The sequence below is a fragment of the Chrysochloris asiatica genome, unplaced genomic scaffold (genome assembly GCF_000296735.1).
Source record: "Chrysochloris asiatica unplaced genomic scaffold, ChrAsi1.0 scaffold00189, whole genome shotgun sequence".
NCBI classification, from domain to species: Eukaryota; Metazoa; Chordata; class Mammalia; order Afrosoricida; family Chrysochloridae; genus Chrysochloris; species Chrysochloris asiatica.
Window position 1 is genome coordinate 630,877 of NW_006408707.1, and position 11,215 is coordinate 642,091.

Here is an 11,215-nt window from a genome sequence, read left to right on the forward strand (position 1 = left end):
TAGCACCAGATTCATAACCACTACACCACAAAAACTTATTGCCATCTAATTGATTCTAACTGTTGGAATCAAAATGGCCAATCCCTGTCCATTTCAGCTCATTAATGCCTGTTGTTGCTGTTGTTAAGTGCCATCGAGTCAGTTCCAAATCATAGCAACTCTGTCCAGGGTTTCCAATGAGCAAGTCTTGGGTTTGAACCACCAACCTTGTGGTAAGTATTCTAGTGCTTATTCAACAGCACTATGCCAGGATGCCACTAATGTCTGTTGTTGTTGTTGTTGTTGTTGTTGTTGTTAAGCATCATCAAGTCAGTACCAACTCATAGCAACACAGTAGAAGGTTTCTAAGGAATGGTTGCTAAATTTGAACTAAAGACTTTGCGATTCAAACAAGCCTTGCAGTCCAGTGCATTATCCCACAGAACCACACTAGGACTCCCATTTATAACTAGGATATTGGTATCTACGCATCCCATTTAGTTTTCAATGACTTTCAATTTTCCTATATTTTCTACATTTTACATTCCAACTATCAACAGATACTTGCAGCTATTTCTTCTCATTTTGAGTCATGTTCCATCAGCAAATGAAGGTCTCAAAAGCTTTGCTCCGTCCACATCATTAAGATTGACTCTACTTTGAGAGGGCAGCTCTTTCTTCATATTTTGAGTGCCTTCAATCTGAGGGGCTTACGTTCTAGCACTGTGTCAGAAAATGTTTCATTGCTATTCATAAGGTTTTCAAGATCTTTCACTATTAAGTACCTTAAAATTTTTCTTAACCCCGCCCATTACACAATTACAAAACCATTTCCACATTTAGGTGTCTGTTAGAGGAGCATCCCATTCCTGTTATCAAATTCAGTTAGTTATCTAATGCTAGTATAACAGAAATAACACAAGTGGATGGCTTTAATAAAATTTATTTTCTTGCAATTTAGAAGGCTGAAAGTGAGAATTTGGGGTGCCAGATCTAGAAGACTTTTTCTCTCTCTGTCGGCATTGAAGAAACAGTCTTGTGTCTTCAGTTTGTTTCCTAGTTCCTTGGAGATCTCCATGTGGCTTGGTATCAATCTTCTCCCATCTCTGCTTATATACTTACTTAATCTCTATTATATCTCAAGAGATTGACTCACAGGATATCCTATAACAATCTTGCCTCATTCAAAAACAGGATTTTAACCACAGGCATAGAGGTTAGGATTTACAATGCATATTTTAGTGGGATGCAGTTCAATCCATGGAGTCCTGGTGTGGCGCTGTGGGCTAATGCATCAGACTGCAAAGTCATTTGAACTGCAAAGCCAGTGGTTCAAGTTCACCAGCTGCTCCTTGAAAACCCTATACAGGGTCACTATGGGTCAGAATCGACTTGACTGCACTTAACAAAAACAACAACAACAGTTCAGTCCATAACACTGGCACTTCCCAATGTCAGTACTTACTACAAAGCTATCCTTAGCATAAGTACAAACATTGATTTGGATCAATGGAATAGAATTGAAAGTCCAAAAATAAATCCACACATCCATGGTTAGTAGATTTTTGAGAAGTGTTCCAAAACCACCCAATGAGAACAAAATAATCTATTCAACAAACAATATTGGGATGACTGGATATCATACACAAAAGAATACAGTTGGACTCCCACTTCACATCACATATAGAAATTAACTCAAAATATACCATAGAACTAAGTGTAAGAGCTAAAACTATACATCATCATTATCTTGGACCTAACAATGGATTCTTAGATATGGCAATAAAAGCACAAGTATCAAAAAATAAAGCACTGTTGTTGTTCTTGTTAAGTGCCATTGAGTTGACTCTGACTCATAACGACTCTATACAGGGTTTCTGAAGAGCAGCTGGTGGGTTTGAATTGCCAAACTTTTGGTTTACCGTCCAGGGCTTATCCTACAGCATCACACCAAAAGCCCTCAACATATAACAGACTTCATGAAAATCTTCTATACATCAAAGGGCCGTATGAAAAGTTTGAAACAACAAACCATATAATGGGAGAAAATGTTTGCAAATCATCTATCTGATAAGGAGGGGCTAGTGCTGAGAATACATAAAGAACTTGCATGCAAGCCAACAATAAAAAGACAAAGAAACCAATTCAAAAATGGACAAGGAATATGAACAGCCATTTCTTTAAATAAAACATGAAATGGCCAACAAGCCTATGAACCCACTGCCACAGAGTCCTACTCATAGCTCCCATATAGGACAGAGCAGAACTGTTCTGTAGGATTTCCAAGACTGTAAATCTTTACAGAACCACACTGCTGCATCTTTCTCCTGTAAAGCAACTAGTGAGTTTGAGTACTTTAATCAGCACACCACCAGGCCTCCTCGCTTGTCATTAGGGAAATGTAAATCAAAGACATAATAAGATATGATTTCACAACAACTAGAATGGCCATAATATTAAAAAAAGAAAGAAGAAGAAGGGAAAGGAAATAAGAATGAAAAAGGGAGAAAAACAAGGAAGGAAGTAAACAAATATTAACAAGGATACAGAAAAATTAGAACCCTTGCACACTGTTGATGGCTAAGCCAGTTTGTGGTTTCTAAAAATTAAACAAAGGTGTACCACAAAGTAAAACCGAACTCACTACCATCAAATCTAGTCTGACTCACAGCACTCCTATATTGGTTTTTCAAGGTTGTAAATCTTTCTGGGAACAGAAAGCCTCATAGTTCTCCCAAAAAGAGGCTGGTGGGTTTGAACTGCTGACCTTGAAGCTAGCAATGCAGTGCTTATTATTATACAACAACACTCGGGCACCTTTAGATCTACCATGTTGTTTTCAAGTTGGTTCCAACTCATAAGGCTCCTGTATAGGGTTTCCAAGAAGTGGCTGATAGGTTTTAACTGCCAACCTTGAGGTTAGCAACCCAGTGCTTGGACTACAAAACTATACCAAGACTCTGTTTGACCCAGCAATTCCACTCCTAAGTATATATTTAGACGAACTGAAACAGTTACTCAAACAAAAACTAGTAAACAAACATTCAAAATAATATTAATCACAACAGTCACAAGGGAAACAACTTAAATGTTAATTAATTGCTCTGAAGTCCTGATGTGGTGCTGTGGATTCATACTCTGAATTGCAAAGTCAGTTAGATCAGCAAGGTCAGCAGTTCAAGCTCACCAGCTGCTCCTCGGAAACCCTATATAGCATTGCTCAGGGTTGGAACCGACGCACAGCACTTATTAACAACTGCTCTGAAACTCAAACGGTAAGTATATGGAAATGAAAAAGACACAAATGATTATTGAGAGAATAATATAAAGTATTAAAAAGCAACTAGTTCAATGCCAGACACATAGGATACAAATAATAAGTATTAACTTTTCTCTTTTGAAAAAAAAAAAAATCTTAAAATGTTTTCAGAGGAAAACATCAAAAGAAAAACAGGGCTATTAATTAGCTTAGAAGAAACATGTAATACAGTTAGAATGTTTAATATCTATTCTATTTCAATTGGTACTTAAAATGTCAATTCTAAGTGGATGAATATAAATATGCTCTGATGAAGCCACAAAAACAAAAGGATAACAAATGATCCTCCTAGAATTTTAGACAAACTGTATGCTGTCAACTGAACTTAACATAATATGCATCTTTGGTATGCATCAAAGAATTTCCAAAACAAAATAACAATAAAATCACTTGATAGAATTGTAGTTAACAGTTTGAGAAGACATAAAACTAGCTGAAAAATGTTAAAAGAATAATGTCTTTTATTCAAAAACATTGAAAGCAGGTAGAGACACAAACTACATACACCAATGTTCATTGTAGCACTACTCACAACAGTCAAAAGATGGAAACAACCTGTATGTTACTCAACATGCGAATGGATAAACAAAATGTGGTACATACATACATTGAGTATTGCTCAATTATACAGAGAAATGATGTTCTGATACAATTAAAATAAATTAAGAAATGCTACAACATGAATGAACCTAGAAAACAGTATTTAAATGAAGTAAGTCAGGCCCAAAGGACAAATATCGTATCATCTCCTTACCTAAAATATCCAGAACAGACAAATAGGTGGGACTTGATGGTGGATTAGGGAGAAAGGCTGTGCAGATCTCTATCAATAATAACATGAAATACCAGACAAACAGGTTCAAAGAACAGTTCCAGAACTCTGAACTTCATATAAAGGGAAATTTAGGAGGATCAAAGGCTTACCATGAGTGGGTTTGGAGCAGAGGCCAGAAAGGAGGTATTTTCTGATTTGTGGCAGCCAGCAAGTCCTGGTGCAGCCTTTTTGAATGGAAAGGACCAGATACAAGGTCAAGAGAACACTACCATCGCAGAGGGCTGACTGATCACCAGAGATAAAGGTGCAAACATCTTTTTCATTCTTCTATTTTCCTCTGTCTGCCCACCTCCACTCTAGGAACCCGAGGGGGTGCTTGCACGAATGGACACACACACACCCCAAGGTTCTACTATGAACATGTATGGATCTGCACAGCAAGGATAGCTGGGCACAGAATTGAAGGGGTAAAAGTCAACAGGAACAGCTTAAAACAGGAAAGTCTTCCAAAACAGACCTGGCCAGTCCTGAGCTGTGTCTCACTAGGAGAAACACTTGAAAAAGCTTGAGGGACAGTAAGAAGGGCAAGAAAGCAAAATAAAGGCCAAAAACAAAGCCTTGAGTTACATAAGGTGCAACAGCAACATCTTGAAATTTCTCAGGCAGCTTTGAAGACAACAAGCCAAAAAAAGGGGCACTAAAGTCTTACTCATATTTTGCAATGGTTTGTTTTTAGCGATTTTGGAGTTTGGTGTCCAGCTTGTTTTTTGTTGTTGTTATGTGCCGTGGAGTCAGTTCCGACTCAGAGCAACCCTGTACAGGGTTTCCGAGACTATAAATCTTTACGGGAGCAGAACGCCATCTTTCTCCCATGGAACAGCTGGTAGTTTCGAGCTACTGACCTTGAGGTTCTGAGGTTCGCAGCTCGATTCATAACCAGTATGCGACCAGAGCTCCTTGAGTTTAATAGTAAGAGAAGTGAAAAGAGAAGCCCATCTCCTGAACCCATCTACCAGGAGGCAATCAGAGAGCTCAGGAATACACCAACACACATTCACCTAATTACTGAAAATACAACAGCACCACAATGCCTAAAATAAGCAGATTCGAGATTACAAAGAGCTAGTCCAGGGAGGAATAGGAAGTTATTACTTAATGGGCACTAAGTTTCTGTTGGTGCTATAGGATAAGCACTGGACTGCTAATCATTAGATCAGCAGTTCAAACCCACCAGCCACTCCTTAGAAACCTTACACACGGTTGCTATGAGTTGAACCGACTGATGACACTTAAAAACAACAACAAAGTTTCTGTTTGTGGTAATGAAAAGCTTTTGGAATTAGATAGTGGTGGTGATTGTAGAACATTGTGAATGTAATTAATGCCACTGAACTGTACACTTAAAAATGGGTAAAATGGCAAAAATTTATGTTACATGTATTTTTTAACCATAATATTTTTTAAATTCGAATATAAAAAAAAGTTCATGAGCACTCACAAGAAACAAGAAGCTTAAAACGTTGCAAAAAAAAAAACAGAGCAATTTATTTCATTTTCAGGAAGATTCTGCAGTCATATGAAAGTAAATTGCTAATTAATTAAAAGTCATACAAAATTTCATGGAAAATAATGCAAAATAAAAATTAACCAGAACACAACAAAAATTTGCCAGCTGTTTATATTTTTAACATGAATGTTACTTATAGAGCTATCTTTTATTCTGGTCAAATAAGCAATCCTTCAGATCATGAGGACAGTTTTCTGATACTGGCACCCACCTGGTTTCTCTAAATCTAGAAATCTTAGAGACATCCTTAAGTATGTTCTATCGACAAGACAGAATTCTGATTGGAAAAAATAAAATAAAATAAAATTCTTGTTGCTAGCACTTTTAGTTCAGACCACCACCATCCCCTCTCCCCTGGTAAAACTGCCAGTTTTCACATCTGCCTCAACCAGTTCACTCCTCATATCTGTTGTTGCTAAGTGCCGTGGAGTCGGGTTCTGACCCATAGCGACCCTGTATAGGGTTTCCAAGGAGCAGACGGTGAGCTTGAACCACCAGCCTTGCGGTCCAAGCGAACTTTGCAGTCCAGTGCATTAACCAATAACACCACACCAGGACTCCCACTCCTCACAGTCATTATGACTAAAATACAAACTTGTAAAATTTGTCAAAAGCCCCGCATGATTTGGTCCCCTACCTGTTTCAATAAACTCTTTCTCTGCCCCTCTCACTAAGTTTTGTTTTCTTTTTCTGTTCCTCGAATTTGCCTTTCTTCCATCAGTGTCTCTGTACTCACTATTCCTTCGACTGGGAATGCTTCCTCCACCAAACACACACCCCATACATATAACACACAATACACACTTTTTTAAATAGCAACTCTTCTGAGGATCCTTTTCTGACCATCTTATCTAAGTAACCTCTACCACTTCATTTCTAAATGACATGCTTTTTAGTTTCTTTCAAAACCACTTACCACACTCCACAATTATTTTATCAGTTCATATTTCAATCATCTCTGCTAAAATATAAGCTATAAAGGACATCCAGCTTACTCATCACTCTATCCTCAGAAGACAGCACAGTGGCTAATACGTGTAGAAGTTCCATTTGTTGTTGTTACTGCCAAGTGCTGTCAAGCTGGTTCCTACACACAGCGACCCTGTATAAGGTTCCCAAGATTGCCAACCTTTACAAGACAAAAAAGCCTCATCTTTCTCCCATAAAGCTCTGGTGGATTCTAACTGCTGACCTTGTGACTAGCAATTCAAGGTATAACTCACTGTTACCAGGACTCCTAGAAGCCCACTGGTGGAGACAGTGGTAGTTGTGTGCCATCTAGTCAGTTCCTGCTCATAACGATCTTGTATAGGGTTTCCAAGGCTGTAAATCTTTATGGAAACAGAAAGTCTCATCTTTCTTCCACCAAGTTCAAACTTCTGACCTTGTAGTTAGCAGTACAGTTTTTAATCCCCTATACTATGAGGTGTACATTAAATAAATGAATGAATAGCAAAGAATATATAATTACATTGTATTATACAATATAAGGAGTCCTGGTGTGGTGCCATGGGTTAATGTGATGGACTTCAAGGTCAGTTTGAGCTGTAAGGTCTGCAGTTCAGGCTCACCAGCTACTCCTCAGAAACCCTATACAGGGTTGTTATGGATCAGAATCAACTTGAAGGCACTTAACAATAACAACAATAAAATATAAGGAGCACTGGTAGTATAGTGGTTACAAGTTGGGCTGCTAACCTCAAGGTGAGCAGTTCGAAACTACCAATGGTACCATGGGAGAAAGATGAGACTTTTCTGCGTCCATAAAGATTTATAGCCTCCAAAACCCTATGCAGGGCTTCTATGAGTAAAAACTGACTCCACAGTACATAATCACCACCACTATGCAATATGGAGTCCTGGTACGGCACTATAGGATAAGCACTGGACTGCTAACCGTAAGGTCAGTGGTGCAAACCCACCAGTCGATCCTTGGAAACGCTATACAGAGTCTCTGTGAGTCGAAACCAACTCAACAACATTTGGTGGTAGTGTGTTGTGGAGTTGCTTCTGACTCATAGCAACCCTGTACAGGGTTTCTGAGGCTGTAAGTCTTTATGGGAGCAGAAAGCCTCATCTTTCTCCCATGGAACAGCTGGTAGCTTCGAACTGTTGACTCGTAATCATTATGCTACCAGAGCTCCTTCAACAACACTTAGCCAAAAAAAAAAAAATTATTCAATATAGAAGGAACTCTGCTAGTGTAATGGATTACGAGTCGGGCTGCTAACCACAAAGTCTCCAGTCCAAACCTAACAGCCACCCTGTAGGAGAAAGATGAGGCTTTCTGCTTTCATAAAGATTTACAGTCTCAGAAACCCCATACAGGATCATTATGAGTTGGAATCAACTACAGGACACATAAGCACCACCAAAACTATACAGTAAGAAATTCAACAATAGAAATAATAATGCTAGTAACAGAAATATGGAAACCAGAAGATGAAACAAATATTTGAGAAAGAAAAAATGAGATTTTTAGTTTGGAGGTTATTGTTATTATGTGCCATCGAGTCGGTTCTGACCCATAGTGACCCTGTATAGAGTTTCTGAGGAGCAGCTGGTGAGCTTGAACCGTCAACCTTGCAGATGAAATGGCTTTTCAGTCTAGCACATTAATCTATAGTGTAGGCAGTTGAAATTATAGGGCTGGTGGACACACAGGTTGGGGAAGAGAAATACAGATTGGGATTCTGCTGATTATTAAGTGTTAGTTTAAAAATTCACATCACAAATAAGACAAAATTCAGAAGGATAAATGACAAGTAAAAAGTAAATAATGTAAATAAAAAATTATAGTAGCCTGATAAAATGGAGATAATCTAACATAAAAAATACCACAAAATCAACACAAGTAAACACTATTCCACAGTTTCAAAGATCAAATTTGAAATTAAAATTAAAAACTTTAATAATTTACTAAAAAGAGTAACATAATCCTACCTTGCTTATATTCATTGCTGGTCATAATTTAGCTAAAGTAGCAGATCCATGTTGTGATATTACACATTAGGGATGAGGAAGACGAGAAAACGTGCAGTGAAGTCTCACAGGAAATGGTCACAGGTCTAGCCAGAAAACATGAGCTGCAAAAATAAATTCAAGGAGTTAGACCTGTTTTTAGTACAGGGAAAAAGTAAAAATGTATACATGAAATGTAGTAGACTATTATTAGAAATTCACAGGGACAGTTTATCACATTCACCAAATTAAGAATGAGAAGGCCACATACACATTACCTAACTTATTTGCATTTCACCTAATTACTCTCTCCCCTTTCTTCTCATAACTTTCACTCTGTATCAAGTATTTGCTCTTCTCTCTGTATCAAGTATTTGCTGTTATCTTAATTTCTGAAGAGGAAATTCATGTTTTTCTCCATTTCCACAGCAAGAAGCCACCTTCAAGTTTAAGTATAACAGAAGAAGCAAGTGACTACACTTGTTAAAATAGCATTACAGTCTAAAGGAGTAATTAACTATGTGAGAAAATCTTTTTGAAAGACTGGGAAAGATTTGTAAAGCATTCTCCTGGCAAGCACATACTGCATAGCTTCTATGTTCTATCTAACAGGGTTTATACACCAACGTTTGACCCTGGCAGTGGCTTTTCTCCACTCTTCTAAGCTGTTTCTTGGCCACTGGCTTTCTTTCCCACCAGTGTGGCGCTGTGGGTTAATATGCTAGCCTTCAAAGTTGGTTTGAACCGCAAGGTCGGCGGTTCAAGCTGATCAGTCACTCCTCAGAAATCCTATACAGGGTCACTATGGGGCGGAACCAACTCGACGGCATTTAACAACAATAACGTCAGTATACGTAGTTTATACCATATATAACTAACTCTTTTCTCAAGCTCTACTTTTTTGTTTTCCAATTTTGCTTCCCCTACTTCCTTAACTTTTACATGATAAAGATGATATTTCATGGCGGTAGTAGTGGTGGTGGTGGTGGCAGCTATGTGCTGTTGATTCAGTTCAGACTCACAACGACCTTGCAGAGGGTTTCCATAACTGTAAATCTTTATGGGAGCAGAAAACCTCATATATCTCCCATGGAGCAGCTGGTGGATTAGAATGCTGACCTTGTGATGAGCTGCCCAACTCATAACCCATTGCACCACCAGTATATGTGACATTTCATAGATGCTACCAATAAGAATGCTCCTTTCTTTCTGGCTATGAAATTGATCAAATACAGTATGCTCTCCAAGTCATATACTTTTAAGCTTTTTTATCCATTTCCAAAAGATTCCTTATTTACTCCAGAGAAATTGTTTTGGTTCCTTCTAGATATGGCAAGTCTAGTAAATTCCCAAAATTAGAATCATTACATCCCTCTTCTTCCATTAAACATGATTGAAGAAAGGGATTTTATATGAATATCGCCAACATTCTGCACAACATCTGGAGCACTGTTGTTAGTAGCCAATGAGTCGATTCCTACTCACGGCACCCCATGTATCTAGAGTACAAATTTCTGAGTACAGTTTGCAAAGCTGTGACCACATGGGAGCAGACTGCCAGGCCTGTGTTCCAAAGCACCTTTCTATTGGAAGTAAAGCAGGTAACCATTTACACCACACCAAATTAATGTTTACTGAATGAGAGATATTCTAAGGTGAGTTACAGCTTCCTCTGCTTTGTACATTATACTATAAATATGGTTATGTCAAGAATTGTTATAATAAGCCATCAATGAAAAAATATGGACAAATGTGAGGGCACTAGTTCAGGGAATACACAGAGTACCAAAGATTTTGAAAACTATAGAAACAAAAGTAGACAAAATAGATGAGTGAGACATACCAAAAATTAAAAATTTATGTGCATCAAAAGACTTCACCAGAAGAGTAAAAAGGGAACCCACAGAATGGGAAAAAATCTTTTGCAATGACACATCAAGACAAGGCACTCAATAGGAAACTACAACACCTCTACAAGAAAAAGACAAATAACCCAATTAAAAAATGGGCACAGGACATGAACAGACACTTCACCAAGGAGGAGATCCGGGCAGCCAACAAACATATGAAGAAATGCTCACGATCACTAGCCATTAGAGAGATGCAAATCAAAACAACAATGAGATATCATCTCACATCAACAATAACAGCAAAGATCAAAAAAGTAGAGGACAATAAATATTGGCGGGGATGTGGAGACACTGGGACACTCCTGCATTGCTGGTGGGATTGCAGAGAGGGGGGTCCAACCTCTCTGGAAAGCAATATGGCACTTCCTAAGAAGGATGGAAATACCTTTTGATCCAGCAATTCCTCTAATTGGTATTTACCCAAAAGAAAAACGAGCCACAACCTTAGAAGATATATGCACACCAATGTTCACAGCAGCACTATTTACAATAGTAAAAAAATGGAGACAGTCTAAGTGCCCATCAACTGAAGAGTGGATAAACAAACTGTGGTACATACACACAATGGAATATTATGATACCTTTAAGAATAACAAGGAAGCTACAAGCCACCACATAGTATGGATGAACCTTGAGGACATTATGTTGAGTGAAATTAGTCAGTCACAAAAGGAGAAATACTGCATAGGACCACTACTGTAAAA

The 11,215-nt window shown here is 38.1% G+C and overlaps 1 protein-coding gene across 1 annotated transcript in view; it reads right to left on the reverse strand.

Annotated features, from left to right (window-relative positions):
• Positions 1–11,215, reverse strand: part of LOC102835261 (tyrosine-protein kinase Fer-like) — a 579,105-nt gene that overhangs the window by 538,434 nt on the left and 29,456 nt on the right. The window contains exon 2 of the mRNA XM_006872259.1: positions 8,584–8,726. The gene's annotated coding sequence lies outside the window, so the exon portion shown is untranslated. The remainder of the gene's footprint in view (positions 1–8,583; positions 8,727–11,215) is intronic.